Below are 6000 nucleotides of genomic sequence, written 5' to 3' on the forward strand. Positions count from 1 at the left end.
TGTTGAACAAAGGCCCAGGCACCTAGACTGACACCTATCTTCCCCAGGGGGAAAGAGCTCTGATGTAGGCTAGCGACAGAATGGAACCCTTACGGGCACAAAGCAGGGCAGGCATGGCCGGGGGGGGGGGGGGGGGGGGGGGGTTGGAGCTTTTCAGGGGAAGCAGTCAAGAAACTGTAAATGAAACTGAACTGGAGCTGCATTCTGTTGAATCTCTCTGCCGCTTCTTCATTTCTCTTCATGCGCTCTCCTATGGCTTACCTCTTTACTTCTGGTACGATGGATCTGGGAATCCCAAGCAGAACTGGGGTGGAGGCATGTAGGGAAGAGAAGTCCTGGAGTATGGCTTGAGCTGGGAGTTAGTTTTGACTCTGAACTAAAGGACCCCAGCCTTTAGCTTCTAGATCTGCTGGGCACCAGTGCTGCCCATTCTTACACAGGGCTCATGATGCTTACCACTCCATCAGCCTAGCCCAGTCCCTGTCTTCCTCGGCCCTCTCTCCTTTCCCCTTCTCTCCTCCATCAGTCATGGCAGATGGGGTTTGAGAGGGAATACGGAAGAGGGGATGGGAAGTCAGGCCAGGAAGAGAGGGATTATTTGACTGGGAGCCTAAGAAGGGAATGACACTGAGTGCACCAATATAGCATGGGAGTTAGGGTGGAAAAAAAATGTTCAATTTCTGAACCATGTTTGCTATTTTAGTACTGGAGGTGACTTTCAGTCAGAATCTCTGCCCTGGTGTTGGGAGAGCTACAGGAAGCTGGAGCTTCCAACTGTGGAGAAGTACTGTGGTACTCAAGGCCATGGGAGACAGTGCATGGGCTTTGGAGTTAAGGTTGAGCTGGGTTTCCGCTTGCTAGCTGTATAATTTAGGGTAGGTTCATTAATCGCTCTGGATTTTACTCCTTGTATCTGTAAGATGAAGATAATAATAGTATGTACCTTATGGGATCATAATGACTAAAAGAAATGAGGTTTATCAAGTTTTGTGAAGTATGCTTAGGAAACTCAAATGATATCTATTGTTATTAATAATATGATCGTCTTGTGTTATTCACTTGCATATAGGTATTTTTTTTTCTTCTCAGCTCTGAGGATGGAAGCAAAATAGACTGAGTTTCTGAGAATTTTCAGGAGGAAGACAGGCACTCAGACAGTCTATCTGAGAAGCAGTTCTGATAGCTTAAGTGTCAGGAAGCCTGTAGAATTCCCCAGCAGAGACTATAATGGGGGCTCCGGAGACCATTAGTTTCCAAGATCATAGCGTAACTGACTAGGAAAGTTTGCCCATATTGTGTGCTGCCCTTTCTCTACAGGTCCGGAGTGTAAGGAGCGGCCAAATCCAATATAGCCAACAAACAAGCCAATAAGCCAGAGAGCTGGCTGTTAAGCTACCGTAAGCCCTGACACATTTGGCTTTACCTCTCCAGTTTCTGTAACATTTAGTTTCCCACCGCTGGGCTCACTGGTACAAAATCCCCCGACCCCCCCAGTTTTTGCCTATCACCCGTTGTATTAGTTCTTTATGCTGCAATTACAAATGATCACAACCTTGGTGGCTTAAACAACCCAAATATATGATCTTATAGTTCTAGAGATCAAAAGAGCAAAATTGGCCTCACTGGGCTAAAATCGAGGTGTCAGTAGGGCTGTGTTCCTTTCTAGAGGCCCTGGAGGGGACAGTCTTTTTCCTTACTTTTCCAGCTTCGAGAGCGCAGCTGCATTTCCTGGCTCACGGCCCCCTTCCATCCTCAAAACCAGCAATGGCAGGGTGAGTCCTCACATGGAGTCACTCCACCCTCTATGTCTGGTATCACATTTCCTTCTGACTTTTCTGCTTGCCTCTTCTATATTAAGGACCCTTATGATTACAGAGGGCCCACCAGAATAATCGAGGATAATCACCTTCTATTAAAGTCAGCTGATTTGCACCCTTAATTCTATTTGCAACCCTTGCCATGGTGCCATGAGTTCCCTTGCCCTTTGACGTGATATATTCATAGGTTCCAGAGATAGGGTATGTATATCTTTGGGTTCTCTTACTCCGCCTTCAACAACCATTATCCATTATGTGCTGCTCTCTGCTTCTAAACCAGAATTTAGAATTTAGTAAACTCCCTCAGATACCAGGCTCGAGCCATCTTCTTTATGATGGTGTCCACGAATCCCATGCTGGAGGAGTTGTTCTCTGGCCTCACTGGCTCCCTTCACCTAATCTGACCTTTATATAAACTAACCCGAGGTACCACACCCTGAGCCTAAAAGTACTCTGGTTGCTTTCCCCAAACTGGTGGGTAGGAGAAACTTTTTTATTTCTTCACATTCAGATTTTTTATTGTGATAGCCAGCTCATAGATCCAGTTTTTCTTTGATGGAATGTTTTCAAACGTAAGAAGCTCATCTGTCCATTCTGTGTCACAGCCTTATCTGATAGTACTTTCATTAGCTCGATTAATGCCTGAGGACAGTTTACACAAACTACAATGATCATTAGCTACCAGTTCCTAAAACTACTCAGAGGTGCCTATACTGTTTTAGATATGTACATAAAGGCACACTCATACCTTCTTAGATACATGCATGAAGGCACACTCATCTACACACACAGTGATCAATGTGGTGGGAAAAAGATCTTAAACATCTGTTAAGATGTGCTAGATGTCCACAGGGTAATGTATGGAAGTGTTGAATTACTATATTGTACCCCTGAAACTCATATAACACTGTATGTTAACTAACTAGAATTAAAATAAAAGCTTAAAAAAAAAAAAGATGTGCTAGATGTCATCTTAAGGGGAAGGAAACATTTATTGAGAACCTGCTTTGGTGTTGGAAACTTTTTATTTTAAACTTACTTTAATTCTCATTATAACACAGGAAAACAGCTTTTATAATCTCCCTTTTACAAATGGGAAAATTAGGGGCGCCTGGGTGGCTCAGGCGTTAAGCGTCTGCCTTCGGCTCAGGTCCGGGATCAAGCCCCGCAACAGGCTCCCTGCTCCGCGGGAAGCCTGCTTCTCCCTCTCCTACTCCCCCTGCTTGTGTTCCCTCTCTCACTGTGTCTCTCTGTCAAATAAATAAATAAAATCTAAAAAAAAAGAAAAAAACAAATGGGAAAATTGTGGCCAAACGTCACATAGCTAGTAAGATCTCAACATTTCATGGCTGGACCGCCTGTTTCTAAAACTCTTTTTTTTTTTTTAAGATTTTATTTATTTATTTATTTAATTGATAGAGACACACACACAGCGAGAGAGGGAACACAAACAGGGGGAGTGGGAGAGGGAGAAGCAGGTTTCCCGCCGAGCGGGGAACCCGATGTGGGGCTCGATCCCAGGACCCTGGGATCATGACCTGAGCCCAAGGCAGACGCTTAATGACTGAGTCACCCAGGCGCCCCAGAAGAAAGGCTTCCCTGACCAGGAATCTAAAACTCTTTTCTTTCCCCTTCACCTGACCAGCCTTAAAGCAAGGGAATGGACCAGAATGGGGATGTTCAAACTGAGATGACTATGGATAGAGCCCTAGAGTTTTATGGAGGTACCCAGACACTGCTCACATGGGAGTGAAGGTGCTTGGTAAGAGGCAAGCTGAGTGGGCTGGGCTTTGGCCTCTTCCCACCTACAATCAGGCCAGCTCTGCCATTATTAGTTCTACATATTGGGATGCAATGTAATATTTCAATAGAAAGAAAGATGGGATGGAGTTCTGCTAAAATAGCCTCTTGAAGGCCATGAGACTGAAATCTGACCACCACTTTCCTGTAATTCTGGACGTCGGTCCTAATTATCCCCAGTTAATTAACCAGTTCTTCCAATGCCAGTGCCTGGGGTTTTCTCTGAGAGTGATTAGGGGCTTTGCTCTCTAGAATGAAAGAGGTCATCTCAGTTAGTGAGTGATACAAGAATTATTAAGGTAGAGAAGAAGCAAGATTCTCCAGGCACTTTGCTGCAAAGCAGAATGAATGTAAGCTGAGGGCAGAGGGCAAGTCCGATTCATGTTAAAGACAGTGCTGATCAGGATCTAGACAGTGGAAGATTCTACAGAAAAGAAAACCGTCACAGTGATGGGGAATAGGGTATGAGGATGTACACAGATATTTTGAAAATCATCCCTTTTAGGGACTATATGTGGTTAGGATATTGATATGCTCCCTTCTGAGAGTCTGCCTTGCCATGCCACCAGTTGGTTTATAATGAGTCAATATGAGACTCTCAAAGCAAGTTCAGTCCCATTAGAGTATCATTTATTTAACTCTGTAAAGGAGATAACAACTTTGAAAATTTTAAGTCAACACCTCATAGGCCACAATGTCTGGGGTGAGTCACTATCTTAAGACAAAAGATCATATGTGGAATTTTTTTTTTTTTAAGATTTTTTATTTATTTATTTGAGAGAGAGAGAATGAGAGATAGAGAGCACGAGAGGGAAGAGGGTCAGAGGGAGAAGCAGATTCCCTGCCGAGCAGGGAGCCCGATGTGGGACTCGATCCTGGGACTCCGGGATCATGACCTGAGCCGAAGGCAGTCGCTTAACCAACTGAGCCACCCAGGCGCCCTCATATGTGAAATTTAAGAAACAAAACAAATGAGCAAAGGGGAAAAAAGAGAGAGAGAGAGAGAGAGAGGTAAACCAAAAAACTGACTCTTAACTATAGAGAACTGATGGTTACCAGCGGGGTGGTGGGCAGGGGGATGGCTTAAATAGCTGGTGGGGATTAAAGAGGGCACTTGCTGTGAGGAATGCCGGGGGGCTGTGTGGGAAGTGTTGAATCACTATACTGGACACCTGAAACTAGTATTACACTGTATGCTAACTAACTGAAATGTAAATAAAGACTTAAAAGAAAAAGAAGACAAAGGATAGAATGAAAGCTACATTTTCTCTTCTTTGAGGGGACACTCTTACCCCTGCTTCCCTGAGTTACTAAATACTAAAATTAACTGACATGTATTGATGGAACTCTTGAATCTTTACAAGCACTTGAGTCTTTAACAGAGCCTCAGACTGTCCTCCCCAAAACACCTGGCTCCTCTCTCCTAGTAATAGGATTCCCAAGTTATAGCTGTGCCCAAGGCTGCCTGGCATTTCCCAGCCTCCCTTGCAGCTAGATATGATCAGGCAACTAAGTTCTTGTCAGTGAGATACAAGTAGAAGTGTTGTATGGCAGCTTCTGGCAGTTGTCCTCAAAAGATAAATGGTACATACCCTTTGCCTCTTCTTCATCCCATCCTCCATCCTGCTTCCTGGAACACAGATGTGATGGTTGCCACCCTAGTTACCATCTTGGACCACGAGAGCGAGGGCCACACTGAGGAATGAAGAACAGTGAGATGAGCTGGGGGTCCCACAGGACATTGTGGAGAAGCTCTGCATTTTCTAACTCAGGACTTCATGTGAAAGAAAAATAAAATATTGCTTAAATCACTTATATTGTATTTCTGTTTCTCACAGCCAATACTAATACAAACTGATATGCTCTACATACTAGGTATAATATTATTCTGGTTTTACGAGAAAACTGTGGCTTAGCCAGATTAAATCATTTGTGAAGGTCACCCAACTAGTAGATGAAGGAATTAGGGTCTGAATCACAGTTTTTGCAAAAGCCCTTGTGCTTCCCACCTCCTCATTGTTCACTGTCAGACCATGAGGGTGATAGTGTTTAAATTTCTCTGGTTGACAAGAGCCTTTCAGCAAAGCCCTCTGACAGTGTCTGGTCATGAGACTACAGTCTTCAACTTGCCCCTCCATCATCTCTTTCAAAAGTAAAATCCACAAGTCGTAAGGGTCATGGTGAGACTCCATTGCATATCGCCTTGAGAGTCCTGGGATGTCACAGCAGCCCCCAGGCATCTGATTTACATGAAGACTCTTTTTTTTTTTTTAAAGATTTTATTTATTTATTTGACAGAGAGAGACACAGCGAGAGAGGGAACACAAGCGGGGGGGGTGGAAGAGGGAGAAGCAGGCTTCCCATGGAGCAGGGAGCCCCATGC

At 44.3% G+C, this 6000-nt stretch overlaps 1 long non-coding RNA gene across 3 annotated transcripts in view; it reads left to right on the forward strand.

The window, feature by feature from the left end:
* Positions 1-5389, forward strand: part of LOC113914986 — a 54007-nt gene extending 48618 nt beyond the window's left edge. For 2 of the 3 annotated variants that reach the window (XR_003517563.1, XR_003517565.1), the window contains exons 5-6: positions 1706-1772; positions 5259-5389. This is a non-coding gene — a long non-coding RNA (uncharacterized LOC113914986). The remainder of the gene's footprint in view (positions 1-1705; positions 1773-5258) is intronic. The other variant, XR_003517564.1, reaches the window with a different exon arrangement.
* Positions 5390-6000: the final 611 nt, after the last annotated feature.

The sequence above is a fragment of the Zalophus californianus genome, chromosome 11 (genome assembly GCF_009762305.2).
Source record: "Zalophus californianus isolate mZalCal1 chromosome 11, mZalCal1.pri.v2, whole genome shotgun sequence".
Lineage (NCBI taxonomy): Eukaryota > Metazoa > Chordata > Mammalia > Carnivora > Otariidae > Zalophus > Zalophus californianus.